This window comes from Lepisosteus platostomus (genome assembly GCF_059453375.1).
Source record: "Lepisosteus platostomus isolate fLepPlt1 chromosome 5 unlocalized genomic scaffold, fLepPlt1.hap1 SUPER_5_unloc_4, whole genome shotgun sequence".
Classification (NCBI taxonomy): domain Eukaryota; kingdom Metazoa; phylum Chordata; class Actinopteri; order Semionotiformes; family Lepisosteidae; genus Lepisosteus; species Lepisosteus platostomus.
The window spans coordinates 321,832-336,519 of record NW_028291474.1 but is presented as its reverse complement, the minus strand read 5'-3'; the positions used below and the strand labels follow the sequence as shown (position 1 = coordinate 336,519).

The 14,688-nt window shown below is 51.3% G+C and overlaps 4 non-coding genes across 4 annotated transcripts; all 4 read left to right on the top strand.

Annotated features, from left to right (window-relative positions):
* Positions 1–7,578: 7,578 nt before the first annotated feature.
* Positions 7,579–7,651, top strand: trnaf-gaa (transfer RNA phenylalanine (anticodon GAA)). Its single transcript has one exon. It is a non-coding gene; the product is annotated as a tRNA-Phe (tRNA).
* A 109-nt stretch (positions 7,652–7,760) lies between these two features.
* On the top strand, positions 7,761–7,833 carry trnav-aac (transfer RNA valine (anticodon AAC)). The gene has a single exon. It is a non-coding gene; the product is annotated as a tRNA-Val (tRNA).
* A 1,340-nt stretch (positions 7,834–9,173) lies between these two features.
* On the top strand, positions 9,174–9,246 carry trnav-cac (transfer RNA valine (anticodon CAC)). Its single transcript has one exon. It is a non-coding gene; the product is annotated as a tRNA-Val (tRNA).
* Positions 9,247–13,528: 4,282 nt separating this feature from the next.
* On the top strand, positions 13,529–13,600 carry trnad-guc (transfer RNA aspartic acid (anticodon GUC)). The gene has a single exon. It is a non-coding gene; the product is annotated as a tRNA-Asp (tRNA).
* The last annotated feature ends 1,088 nt before the right edge of the window (positions 13,601–14,688 follow it).

Below are 14,688 nucleotides of genomic sequence, written 5' to 3'. Positions count from 1 at the left end.
CTCGCCCTCCACCTCTCTCCCTCTCTCTACCGCTCTACCTCTCTCTACCTCTCCCTACCCCTCTCTGCTCTCTCTCTCTCTCACTCTGGAGTTTATTTTCCAGACAGAAATCCAGCTCCGTCCCTCCTGTGGAAGATTGGTGATGTAGGATGAGAGCCCCTAACCGAGAGCACTGCAGCGGCAGGTTCTGTGGTCTGTTTCAAATCCGCCCGCGATGAGACACTGAGGAGAAATGAAGAGCCCTAGAAAATCACCTGGGAAAGAGACTTTCAATGTAGGAAAAAAAAGTCGTTAGTAACAGACATAATATGTTTGTTTTGTTTTTTTAATCGCTGCGATGTGTGACTAAGCTCATACGACTAAGAGTTGCCCCCTTTGTCAAGATCTGGTAACCTGCTCGTCGCTGGTGGGCCAGATCGTGTCCCCCGTCACTATACTGGTGCATTAGGACCCACACAGACCACAGGGTGAGCACCCCCTGCTGGCCCCACAGAGAGGGAGAGGTAGAGCACCACAACCCAGACTCAACCACATCACAGCACAGATCAAACAGCAATATCTCACACACTGGGACACACACAAACACAACATAAACTGGAATGCTACAGAACCTTAAACAGACAATACACACTAGCTGAATATTTGACCAAAATAAAAAATAACAAACAGAAACAGACCCTGACGAAGTACAGGCTCAGTGACCACAACCTGGCCATAGAAACTGGGCGACACAGGCAGACCTGGCTGCCCAGAGAGCACAGGCTGTGCTCCCACTGCCAGCGGGAAGAAATAGAGACAGAGGTGCACTTCCTACTGCACTGTGACAGATACTCTGGGATTAGAGAAACATTCTTCCCGAAATTCAGAAATCTAATCCCAGAGTTCCCACACCTGCCAAAACCACAACAGGTCCCAATCCTACTGGGAGAGGGAGGAGGGAACTCAGTTGATCTGGCAGCCCAGTGTGTGATCTCCTGTCACAGCCTGAGGAACAGTGAGTCTGTCTCCCAATAATGCTCCAGCCGCCTACAGTATATGTCAATATTTTATAATATGTCTTTGTTGTAAATGTCTGTAACATGTCTGTAGATTTTATTTTACTTCTATTTCTTGTTTTGTTCCTCGTTAATTTTATTATTTTTATTTGCTTTGGCAACACTGATTGTACCCATCGGTCATGCTAATAAAGCACGTTGAATTGAAATAGAGGTAGGGAGAGAGGTAGGGAGGGGAAAAGGGAGAGGTAGGGAGAGAGGTAGAGAGAGGGAGAGGTAGAGGTAGGGAGAGAGAGGAGGAGTACAAATTCAAGCAGAAGCCTGACTGGAGCACTGTCGTATGGCCCTGACATCAATCCCTCAACTCTCTGCATAAAGCAGTGTCTTATGGCCATGAAATCCCACCCCCACCACTCTCAGTGGAAAGCACTGTCGTAACCCACCTCCTCCGCTCTCTGCGAAAAGCAGTATCTTCAGGCCCTGACATCCCATCCCCGCCACTCTCTGCGTAAAGAAGAATCGTCAGGCCCTGACATCCCACCCCCGCCACTCTCTACGTAAAGAAGTGTCGTATGGCACTGACACCCACCCCTTCACTCTCTGTGTTAAGCTGTGTTGTCAGGCCCTGACATCCCACCCCCGCCACTTTCTGTGTAAAGCAGTGTCATATGGCCCTGACATCCCAATCCCGCCACTCTCTGTGTAAAGCAGTGTCATATGGCCCTGACATCCCACCCCCACCACTCTCTGTGTAAAACACTGTCATAAGGACCTGACATCACACCCCCACCAGTCTCTGCGGAAAGCACAGTCATATAGCCCTGACACCCACCCCTCCACTCTTTGAATAAAGCAGTGTCGTCTAGCCCTGACATCCCACCCCCGCCACTCTCTACGTAAAGAAGTGTCGTATGGCCCTGACATCCCACCCCCACCACTAACTGGGTAAAGTAGTATCGTCAGGCCCTGACATCACACTCCCGCCACTGTCTCCGTAAAGAAGTGTCGTATGGCCCTGACACCCACCCCTCCACTCTCTGCGTTAAGCTGTGTTGTCAGGCCCTGACATCCCACACCCGCAACTCTCTGTGTAAAGCAGTGTCATATGGCCCTGACACCAATCCCTCCACTCTCTGTAAAAACCAGTGTCTTATGGCCCTGAAACCCTCCCCTCCACTCTCTACATAAAGAAGTGTCTTCAAGCCCTAACATCCCTTCCCCGCCACTCTCTGTGTAAAGCACTGTCGTATGGCCCTGACATCACACCCCCACCACTCTCTGCGTAAAGCACTGTCATATACCCCTGACACCCACCCCTCCACTCTCTGCTTAAAGCAGTGTCGTTAAGCCCTGACATCCCACCCCCGCCACTCTCTACGTAAAGAAGTGTCGTATGGCCCTGACACCCACCCCTCCACACTCTGCGTTAAGCTCTGTTGTCAGGCCCTGACATCCCACCCCCGCCACTCTCTGTGTAAAGCACTGTTGTATGGCCCTGACATCACACCCCCACCACTCTCTGTGTAAAGAAATGTCGTATGGCCCTGACATCACACCCCCACCACTCTCTGCGGAAAGCAGTGTTGTCTAGCCCTGACATCCCACCCCTGCCACTCTCTACGTAAAGAAGTGCCGTATGGCCCTGACATCACACCCCCACCACTCTCTACGTAAAGAAGTGTCGTATGGCCCTGACATCCCACCTCATCCGCTCTCTGCATAAAGCAGTGTCGTACAACCCTGACATCCCTCCCCCGCCACTCTCTGTGTAAAGCGCTGTCGTATGGCCCTGACATCACACCCCCACCACTCTCTGCGTAAAGCACTGTCGTATAACCCTGAGACCCACCCCTCCACACTCTGCATAAAGCAGTGTCGTCAAGCCCTGACATCCCACCCCCACCACTCTCTGTGTAAAGCACTGTCGTATGGCCCTGACATCACACCTCCACCACTCTCTGCGTAAAGCACTGTCGTATAACCCTGAGACCCACCCCTCCACTCTCAGCATAATGCAGTCTCGTCAGGCCCTGACATCCCACCCTTATCACTCTCTGCGTAAAGCAGTATCGTCAGGCTGACATCCCACCCCTGCCACTCTCTGCGTAAAGAAGTTTCGTATGGCCCTGACACCCACCCCTCCACTCTCAGCGTTAAGCAGTGTTGTCAGGCCCTGACATCCCTTCCCCTCCACTCTCTGCGTAAAGCACTGTCGTATGGCCCTGAAATCCTGCCTCCTCTCTGCGTAAACCACTGTCGTCAGCCTCTGACATCCCACCCCCACCACTCTCTGCATAAAGTGGTGTCTTACTGCCCTGAAATCCCACCCTCTCCACTCTCTGAATAAAGCGGTGTCTTACTGGCCTGACATCCACACCCCTCCATTCTCTGCATAATGCAGTGTCGTCAGACCCTGACATCCCACCCTTGCCACTCTCTGGGTAAAGAATTGTCGTATGGCCCTGACACCCACCCCTCCACTCTCTGCATAAAGCAGTGTCGTCAGGCCCTGACATCCCACCCCCGCCACTCTCTGCGTAAAGCAGTGTCTTACGGCCCTGACATCCCACCCCCTCCACTCTCTGCATAAAGCGGTGTCTTACTGCCCTGACATCCAACCCCTGCCACTCTCAGCGTAAAGCAGTATCGTCAGGCCCTTACATCCCACCCCTGCCACTCTCTGCGTAAAGAAGTGTGGTATGGCCCTGACACCCACCCCTCCACTCTCTGCATAAAGCAGTGTCGTCAAGCCCTGACATCCCACCCCCGCCACTCTCTACGTAAAGAAGTGTCGTATGGCCCTGACACCCACCCTCCACTCTCTGCGTTAAGCTGTGTTGTCAGGCCCTGACATCCCACCCTCGCCACTCACTGTGTAAAGCAGTGTCGTATAGCCCTGAGACCCACCCCTCCACTCTCAGCATAATGCAGTCTCGTCAGGCCCTGACACCCCCCCCTTATCACTCTCTGCGTAAGGCAGTATCGTCAGGCCCTAACATCCCACCCCTGCCACTCTCTGCGTAAAGAAGTGTCGTATGGCCCTGACATCCCACCCCCTCCACTCTCTGCAAAAAGCAGTGTCTTACGGCCCTGACATCCCACCCCCTCCACTCTCTGCATAAAGCGGTGTCTTACTGCCCTGACATCCAACCCCTGCCACTCTCAGCGTAAAGCAGTATCGTCAGGCCCTAACATCCCACCCCTGCTAATTTCTGCGTAAAGCAGTATCGTCAGGCCCTGACATCCCACCCCCCGCCACTCTTTGCGTAAAGCAGTATCATCAGGCCCTGACATCCTACCCCCACCACTCTCTGCGTAAAGAAGTGTTGTATGGCGCCGACATCCCACCTCCTCTGCTCTCTGCGTAAACAGTGTCGTATGGCCCTGACATCCAACCCCGCCACTCTCTGCGTAAAGCAGTATCGTCAGGCCCTGAAATCCGACCCCCGCCACTCTCTACGTAATGCAGTACATTCAGGCCATGACATCCCAGCCCCGCCACTCTATGTGTAAAGCAGTCGTATGGCCCTGACATCCCGCCTCCTACGCTCTCTGCGTAAAGCACTGTCAACAGCCTCTGACATCCCACCCTCACCACTCTCTGCGAAAAGCAGTATCTTCTGGCCCTGACATCCCACCCCTGCCACTCTCTGCATAAAGCAGTATCATCAGGCCCTGACATCCTACCCCCACCACTCTCTGTGTAAAGAAGTATCGTATGGCGCCGACATCCCACCCCGCCACTCTCTGCGTAAAGCAGTATCGTCAGGCCCTGACATCCCACCCCTGCCACTCTCTGCGTAAAGAAGTGTCGTATGGCCCTGACATCCACCCCTCCATTCTCTGCATAAAGCAGTGTCATCAAGCCCTGACATCCCACCCCTCCACTCTCTGCGTAAAGAAGTGTCGTATGGCCCTGACATCCCACCCTCGCCACTCACTGTGTAAAGCAGTGTCGTATGGCGCTGACACCCACCCTCCACTCTCTGCGTAAAGCAGTATCGTCAGGCCCTGACATCCCACCCCTGCCACTCCCTGCGTAAAGAAGTGTCATATGTCCCTGACACCCACCCTCCAGCTCTCCGCCGCCCCAGGCTTCCGCTCGATAAGCTACTGGACACACCTGCCCCTCCTCACACAGACCGTGGAAAAGCCCCCGAGTGGGAGGGCTCTCTCTTCCTCCCAGGACCTCTTGGACACGATGCACAGACAGAGCGCGGGGAGCCGCCGCCTGCAAACACGGCTCCAGGCAGGACTCCGCTCCGCAGGAGCCGCAGAGCGGAGGAGATGGGGGCTGCTTAGCCCCTGTGCAGAGACTTGAGCTGTTGTTGCTGCGGACGCTGTCTTTTCTTTTCACGGGGTAGGAGTGAATGTTAAGTTGCCCTTAGAAATGAAGCAGAGCACTTCAACGGCACGGGTGTGTGTGTGTGTGCTCCCTGGTGATTCAAAGTTGTACAACCCATTTGTATCTGCTAGGCGGCGCAGTCGTCGTGCACAAAGAATGCTTTGAAAAGCGTCAAAGGCAAGTCATTCCGAGTTGGTCGTTTGAGTTTTCCGTTCAGACGCGAAATGCTGAAATGATCTCTCGGCTCCTCGGTTGTCATTTCTGCTCCGTAAAGGGATCACAGTACGCGTCGGCTTCCAGCACGGTGGGTCGGGACACGATGCCGGGGGTCGGCGCGTGCGATGTCTTCCTCGTTAGTATAGTGGCAAGTATCCCCGCCTGTCACGCGGGAGACCGGGGTTCGATTCCCCGACGGAGAGTAGCTTTTCTTTCACCTCCTTAGAGAAAGGACTGCCTTTCACTTCTCTGTTTTCTTTCACAGCGTCGTGCACCTTTTCATTGCTCTCGCTGTCTGACCTGGGTAAAGTTAGCTTGAAGTTCGAAAACGATTTTGCCACGCCTGTAGCGTTTACACGAAACCTCTTAGAATCGCGAGAATACTTGCTTTGTGCATAAAATACATTGTGAATGCTTTCTCAGCCTTTACTTTTTCGTTTATATTACATTTTTTGGACCAAGCACGAATATTCTTTTGTCCATATCTTCGCAACGGAAGCACAGAACGCCTTCAAACCAAACGACGTGGTCTTTCCACAGCCTCTACATCAAAGTATCAGTGAGCTAATTATCTTTTTTTAAACCTCCGGTTTTTCATCGATGCGTAATTACGCACTAACTGGAACCCGGGGGACCGCTGTATACACAAGTTCACAACGCGAGAAATACTGTTCAATACGGCTTCATGCGAAAAACCCATATATGACCATAGGAAGCATAACAGCGCAGTCTCCAATTACTCAGACTGTAAGCACGGGAATAAAGCTTTGTCTGAATTCTGAAACCCTTCCTTTACGTCCTGTTTTCATTCAGGTAAGAGTCAACTATATGCACAATACTATTGACAGCAGGAAGATTAAAATATTCTTTACTCAGCAGCTTATTAAAAACAGCTCCCATGATGTTCAAACCGATTTTTTACATAGAACACTGACACAGCTTTGCGTTCTGAATCTCTTTTTCTCGTGCTTTTATTTAATGTGGCACAATGCACTGGGATAGGGGTATTCTGTTCACAAACCAATAGCATTTAAACCACAGCACCCACAATGCTGCAAGTAAGTGTTTTACACACTAAGCAGAGAGCGATGTCTTCCTCGTTAGTATAGTGGCAAGTATCCCCACCTGTCACGCGGGAGACCAGGGTACATCAGGACGCGCATTGAAGTGAAAGCAGGATCCGCTGCGACATCCACTGTGCAGATCCCGCCACACTCAGAGGTGAGTGGGTCTGTTCGATCGCAGCGCTAGGCGAATCCCCAAACAGTGTGGGTGGCAACAAACGAAACGGGCCTGTTTCCGCCCGGTTTCGATCCGGGGAAATCGGGCCCAGTAGTGGCGGGATCTGTACAGTGCATGTCGCAGCGCTTCAATGTGCTTCCTGATGTCCTACCCCGAGTGCAGAAAAGACAGCATCCACAGCAACAACAGCTCAGGTCTCTGCACAGGAGCTAAGCTGCCCCCATCTCCTCTGCTCTGCGGCTCCTGCGGAGCGGAGTCCTGCCTGGAGCCGTGTTTGCAGGCGGCGGCTCCCCGCGCCCTGTCTGTGCGTCGTGTCCAAGAGCTCCTGGGAGGAAGAGAGAGCCCTCCCACTCGGGGGCTTTTCCACGGTCTGTGTGAGGAGGGGCGGGTGTGTCCAGTAGCTTATCGAGCGGAAGCCTGGGGCGGCGGAGAGCTGTGATCGTGCAGACCTTGAGGTGTCACCTCTTTGTCTGCTTTCCCGCCCCCCCTCCGCCCAAGCTCTGCTCCAAAGTAGCCCGGCAACCCCTCACACCTGCACGTGTCACAACCTAAGGTGCGGTCATGAGACACCCATGGGGTGTCGTTCTGTTCTTGCTAATTGTTTCCTGCCCGTCGCAGGCAGGAGTCCATGCGAGGAAGATGCGCTGGACAGAGCTCAGAGGGCGCAGCTGGGTGGCTTTCCTTCTGAGTGACGTTCTTGCAACACTCTCCCGCTACTCTTGGTGCGCTCATGCCACAACACAGGAAGGCTGGAGCAGGTGGCTGTGGGCTTTGCGCACCGCCGAAATAGCTCAGTTGGGAGAGCGTTAGACTGAAGATCTAAAGGTCCCTGGTTCGATCTCGGGTTTCGGCATTTTGTTTCATCGCGCCCTTTGTTCCTCTCTCCAGCGCCCCCTTCCTAAAGTGACGCGTCCCTTTCTCAGCCCGAAACGCAAGCGAGACACCAGCAGCGGTCCCTGCAGGTTTCCGTAGTGTAGCGGCTATCACGTTCGCCTAACACGCGAAAGGTCCCCGGTTCGAGACCGGGCGGAAACAGCCTCGTTTTGCACGCTCCTGTACTTCACAGAGGTCTTGAGCGACAGCTCATTTGTTCCCAATGTATTTCCGGTGCCTTCGTGCACTCTTGTACCAAACGCACGTTCCTTCTGTACGCGGAGCCGATCATTTGCAATTGGGCTGTGCCGACAGACCAGGACGAGCTCTGTCGGCTCAAAAGCAGCGCAGGACCTGCAAGAACAACAGAAAGATTAGCATCCAGCGGGGGCCTCTTAGTGAGCCCAAGAGCTCATCAAGAATCGGCTCCAGCAACAGGGCTGGGCGCATTGTTCCATTCTCCGCCCACTCTCGGTGTAAACAAGTCCCTCCTGGTCTCTGCTTGAAATGCACTTTCCTGCGTTTGCTTTGGTGTAACTGGCTTCCCCTGCATGGGCGAATGTGAAGAAGATCCTTAGTAAGTCATTGAAGAAAACCGAGAAGAGGTCGGAGTGGCCTCTGTCGTTCATCAACGATCCAGTCAGGCAGTACTCCTCTGTAAAGCGCCGTTCGTTCACGTCGATTGGCTTTTTGTTGCCTTCATTCGTGCGAGTAGTAAAAGCAGACGCCCCTATTCTGCCGTGACCCGGATTCGAACCGGGGTTGTTGCGGCCACAACGCAAAGTACTGACCACTATACGATCACAGCGAGTTACTGAGACACACGCGGCAGGGCGGAAAGGGCTGTGCTCTCTTCGTGTGACATAATTCGGAAAAGTCCTGACGTTGCATTTCAACTGAGCCCCAGTATACATCGACCCTTCGACACTCTGAGTGACAACTCTCTTGCGTGTTTTCTCATATTTATGTAGTTTGCTTGCATGATGCCGGGAACAGCATGGTTGTTCGCTGCCATATAGTCTAGCGGTTAGGGTTCCTGGTTTTCACCCAGGCGGTTCGACTCGGTTTTGCCTCCTGCTTTCCAAAAGATCAGCACCGTGTACGAAAGAGCCGCATTAAAACTACTCGAACGTGCAAAACGTGCGAGAAGAGGGGGCGCTTGTTTCCAACCGAAACTTCTCGCGTGTGAGACGAGCTGATCATCGCTGTGGGAGGGTTACTCTGGTAGACAGGGCTGACCTTCGGCAATAGGATTTATAGTCTCCAAGATGATATTTGCACTTTCTGGAGAGGCGATTTTCTCCACTTCAGTAGCCCGATTTCGTCGATTGCGTGGAGAGGGCTGTAGAATGTGGCGCCGCCTTTCCTGCTCCGTCCATGACAGGCGTGCTGGTCTCTGGAGAGAGAGCACGGTCCATCAGCGCACTCCAATAAAGGCACTGGAAGCAGCTAAATCGCATTGGCGAAGCTCAGCGCTGGGCCGCTGGGCACGTCTTACCACCGTTTCCGTAGTGTAGTGGTTATCACGTTCGCCTCACACGCGAAAGGTCCCCGGTTCGAAACCGGGCGGAAACAGACATCTTTTGTCGCCAGGCACAAAAGGGGATTGGGGATTCGCCTAGCGCTGTGATCGAACAGACCCACTGGACCCACCTCTTAGTGTGGCGGGATCTGCACAGTGCATGTCACACCGCATCCTGCTTTCACTTCAAGGCGCGTCCTGATGCACCCCAGTCTCCCGCGTGACAGGTGGGGACAGGTGACAGGTCCTATACTAACGAGGAAGACATCGCTCTCGCCAACCCCCGGCATCGTGTCCCGACCCAGCATGCTGGAAGCCGACGCGTGCTGTGATTCCTTTACGGAGCAGAAATGACAACCGAGGAGCCGAGAGATCATTTCAGCATTTCGCGTCTGAACGGAAAACACAAACGACCAACTCGGAATGACTTGCCTTTGACGCTTCTCAAAGCGTTCTTTGTGCATCGAACAGACCCACTCACCTCTTAGTGTGGCGGGATCTGCACAGTGCATGTCGCAGCGCTTCCTGCTTTCACTTCAATGTGCTTCCTGATGTCGAGTCGTGTGCCGTGCGGAGGCTCTGAAAGCGAGAGCAATGAAAAGGTGCACGACGCTGTGAAAGAAAACAGAGAAGTGAAAGGCAGTCATTTCTCTAAGGAGGTGAAAGAAAAGCTACTCCCCGTCGGGGAATTTGCTTTTTTTTGCCTTCATTCGTGCAAGTAGTAAAAGCAGACGCCCCTTTAGGGAGCCTGTCAGCACCCGGAGTTTTCCCCTTCTGTAAGCTCTCCATAGCCTCTCAGCTCTTCTACTGTCAAATCCCCCTCAAGTACTTCCCTATCTTCTTCACTCAAAACGTTTTCTAGCTTTGAGGTAAAAAAATGAATTTCTTCATCCTTTACCTCTGTAGAGCTGTACAGTCTTGAGTAGAAGTGTCACGCGCTCTGCAGCCAGAGGGCGGTCCTTCTCTGTCCTGTCCCTAGTTCCTGGTCTGCTGTCCTTCCTTTCCCTCTCTTTCCCTTGGGCTATATATTTCCGGGTCTTGCACTCTGTCCTCGCTCAGCACTGACGTTCGGATGTCCTGAGACCCGCCTAGCACCAGGGCGCCCCACGTCCGCTCCCTGAGGGCACAGGTTTCTATACGGCATTCCTGAACTCTTTGCACTAATGAGCCCGGGCCTTTTTCCCGTCTCGCCGCTACGCATATGGGTCTTTTTCCGCACTCCTGCTCCCCACAGTTAGTCCCTTTGGACGTCCGTGACAAGAAGGCCTCGATGCAGGAGAGGATAGCACTCAGCTCTGTTCTCTCTCTTGCCTCCTCATCAACTACACTTTCCATGACAGACTTGGAGCCTACCACTTTCCTGAAAAAGAAGCAGGTACACTTCTCATTTTCTTCCAAGAACTGCACTCTGCTTCTTAACAGCACTCCTCGACTGCTTTCTTCGGCTATGCTCCGGATGTCCTTTTTTAAAAGGGTGATATCCTCAAGCACATCGAAGCCACTGTGCAGCATCGTGTAGAGACGCTGCAGCTGCCTCTGTTTCCTGGCTAGCACTCTTCTCCGTCTGGCAGCAGCCTTCCTTCCCTCAGCCATGAAAAAGGCCTTTGTCCTCACCTTCACCTCCTCCCACCACTCTCCTACTGACCCGTACAGACACTGCAAGGACAGCCACTGTGATAGTTTCTCCTTGTAGAGGGGGATACTACCCCCTCGTTCTCTAGCAGCTTTGTGTTGAGTTTCCAGAGGCCTGGGACAAAGACAGTCCCGCCCCGGAGTTCCACTCTACACCCTAAAGCCTGATGATCTGAGAAGAAGACAGGCTGAAGAGTGACCCCTACAACTTTCACTCTCTCTGAGACAAAGCAATAGTCAATTCTGATTCCTCCCTGACCATGTATATCCTGCTGTTGTGGGATATATACATCTATATGTGTCTGAGAGTTTAAAGTCTTGAACTAAGTTTTGCAGGGCTAGTGAGCTGGAATCCAATTTTATCGGAGAGCTAGACTGCCTGTCTGTGTGCTCTAAGATACAATTAAAATCCCCTCCCACTATCACGTCAGTGCTACATAACAATAGGGAAGAGAGTGCTTTGAGTAGCTCCACCCTTCCTCCCACGTCAGTAGGACAATACACATTGATTAGACGCAGGTTAACGGTCCCCCATTCGACATCCACACACAGCAACCTGCCATCTATGACCCTCTGAATACTTTTCAATTTGAATGCCCATCCTTTGAAAAGAATTGCCACGCCAGAGGTTCTGTTGTTATTGTCCCCTGACCAATCAGAAGGCCCTTTATCCCACCTATCTTCAAAGCTTTTATACCTCTCTTGATAGGCCAAAGCACACTCCTGCAACATCAACACATCTCCCTCTCTCTGCTGGAGGTGATCAAAGACAGACTGGCATTTAACTCTGTCATTGATACCTCTGGTGTTAAGAGAAATTATGTTTAGAGCCATATTACATAAGAAAGTGGAACCAGTCTTTACAAAACACATTTCTCTTCTGTCTCACCTGTTACCTTCTTCTTTTTCTTTTTCTTCTTACCAATTTCCTGCCAGCCATCCTCTGAATGAGCCTTCATCAGGGTGGCAGCAGTAAAAGCGTTCACGGAGTCCATTTCAAGGAAGGGGGTAGAGGGAGGGGTGGAGGGGTTCCAGCTGTCCCCATCGCCATGCTCTCCTTCCTCCTCGCTCGGGGAGAAAACAGAGTCATTTTTCCTTTTCCTCAAGTCCAGCTCCTGGGGGAAAGGGGTGCAGCCGATGCACCAGTCTCCTCTTCCCCCTCACCCACCAGCTGCTGCAGATCCTCCGTGATGGACTGGATGGAGGAGAGGAGGGCATCTGTAGGACTTGCAGAGTCTGAGAAAAGCAGCTCCGCTGAATCCTGGGTATCCTCGCTGGACCCGCTCCACCGGGGGGCCCCACACTGGCCCTTGTTCTGAGGAGCAGGAGTGGGGGAGGGGTCCTCGCTGTTCTCGGGGGTTTTCAAACCCTCGTGCTTGTCTGGTGCAGTCTGCAGTTGTGGGGGCGTAGTGGATTTCTCTTCCACCGGCCCCGGAGCCACAGCAGGACTGATCCTGGCTGGAGGCTGAGAGTCTTTGTCCAACAAGGGTTCTTTGTTTGACTTGTTGTTTGCTTTGGCTTTTCGGGCCGGTTTGGCTGAAACAAGCACTGCCTCATCCTTTCTCATTTTGAGTTTATTGGCGTAGGCGTGAGGGCAGTTCTTAAAAACGTGTCCTTCCGAGCCACATAAATTGCACTTTGGCAGCATTGAACAGTCAGAGGCTAAATGTCCCTTGTATTAGTAGCTGTCCGTGACATCACGCCGCTCTTTGTGACAAAGGCGAGACGCCTAGCCGGGCATAGTGACGTGGCGCGTGTTGCCGTGGTTACCATACTTATGATTTGTAAACAAATGGAAAATGCATTTCAACTGTTACTCAAACACATTTATCAACTTGGAATATAATTATCTAGCTCTAGGATTAAATTCCTAAATAATAGGAAAGGGTCAAGAATGGGAAAAGAATCAGTACTCACCAATCGGTGAAGTTAATCGTTAATTCTACAGTTCTTCAGTTGAAATAATAGGTTGTCGATAGATAAGTGATCAATAACTCTCCGCAGTGCGCTCCGCGCGCCTCCCGCGGTCTCGCTCTCTGATCCCGGCGCTCCGGCTGGTGTCTCTGACGTCACAGTGCTCTTTCTAAAATATATAACATCTCCAAAAAAAAAACACACCAGGCTTTGAAGAGAGGGGATTCATAACAGCTGGAGAAGGTGTAATATTTGTGTGCGTCAGCAGTGAAACTGCATGTTGATTGATGGAGGGCTGAGCGGGGAATAACGGTTGCTCAGGGTCACAGGCCATAGTGAATTTAGGAGCTAACTGGTTCGGAGTTACAGGTTAAATAATAAAGAGTTTGTTCGAGTGTCACATCTTCGTCCTGGGTTCTTAATTTTTACACTATACGTGTACGAGAAACAAGACAGTGTGTGTGTGTGCCCTGGTGATTCTGGGAGACAGATCGAACCTGGGCTAAAAGAGAGGGGACTTAGCCCTCTTCCATTTGCTACTTCAAAGTTGTACAACCCATTTGTATCTGCTAGGCGGCGCAGTCGTCGTGCATAAAGAACGCTTTGAAAAGCGTCAAAAGCAAGTCATTCCGAGTTGGTCGTTTGTGTTTTCCGTTCAGACGCGAAATGCTGACATGATCTCTCGGCTCCTCGGTTGTCATTTCTGCTCCGTAAAGGGATCACAGCACGCGTCGGCTTCCAGCATGCTGGGTCGGGACACGATGCCGGGGGTTGGAGAGAGCGATGTCTTCCTCGTTAGTATAGTGGCAAGTATCCCCGCCTGTCACGCGGGAGACCGGGGTTCGATTCCCCGACGGGGAGTAGCTTTTCTTTCACCTCCTTAGAGAAATGACTGCCTTTCACTTCTCTGTTTTCTTTCACAGCGTCGTGCACCTTTTCATTGCTCTCGCTTTCAGAGCCTCTGCACGCCACACGACTCGACATAAGGACACGCATTGAAGTGAAAGCAGGAAACCCTCACAAGTGACTCTGGACCTCAACACCTGTTGATGGGTCACCTTTGTCAGACACAGCAGTGGAGCCCAAGCCCACCTATACACATACTCACACACACTGACAGATATATGCACACACACTCACACATTATCACACACTGAAAGACCCACATCCAAATATTCACACACAGACACTACACACACTCACAGACACACACATAGACACTACGAATACTTATAGACACACATCCACAAACACACACTCACACACTGACGGACACCACACACTCCTCACAAACACCACACACAAACAGACACATACACTCATAACTACAAATACACTATAAATAACACTAATACAAATACCACTAATATTGCAACAGTAACACTATCACTAAGACTTACACTATCATCCTAACACTGACACAAAATACTACTACACTAATAATACTAATAATAACAGTAATGCTATTACTAAAACTAACATGACTACTAGTGTAAATAATCTAACCTTTTCTCTGTAATTATCACTAATATTAACAGGAATACTAGCATTAAAACAATCAATAGCACTATCATCATTAATACTCACATGAAAACTATCATTAATATTAAAACTACCGATTGCACTCACACTAATATTAACATGAAGACACTAATATTAGTATTAGTTGCTGTCGGTGACGTCACACCGCTCATTGTGACGAAGGCGAGACACCTAGCCGTGGACAGTGACGTGGCGCCTGTTGCTGTGGTTACCATACTGATGATTTGTAAACAGTGGAAAAATGCATTTAAACTGTTACCTTCACAAATTTAGCACCTTGGAACATACTTTTTAAGCTCTAGCATACAATTCCTAAACAATCATTTGAATAATAATTCTTTAATTTCAGATTGAACATTATTTACACTAAAGGCACTATGGTCGTGCACCTTTTCACGATGCCGGGG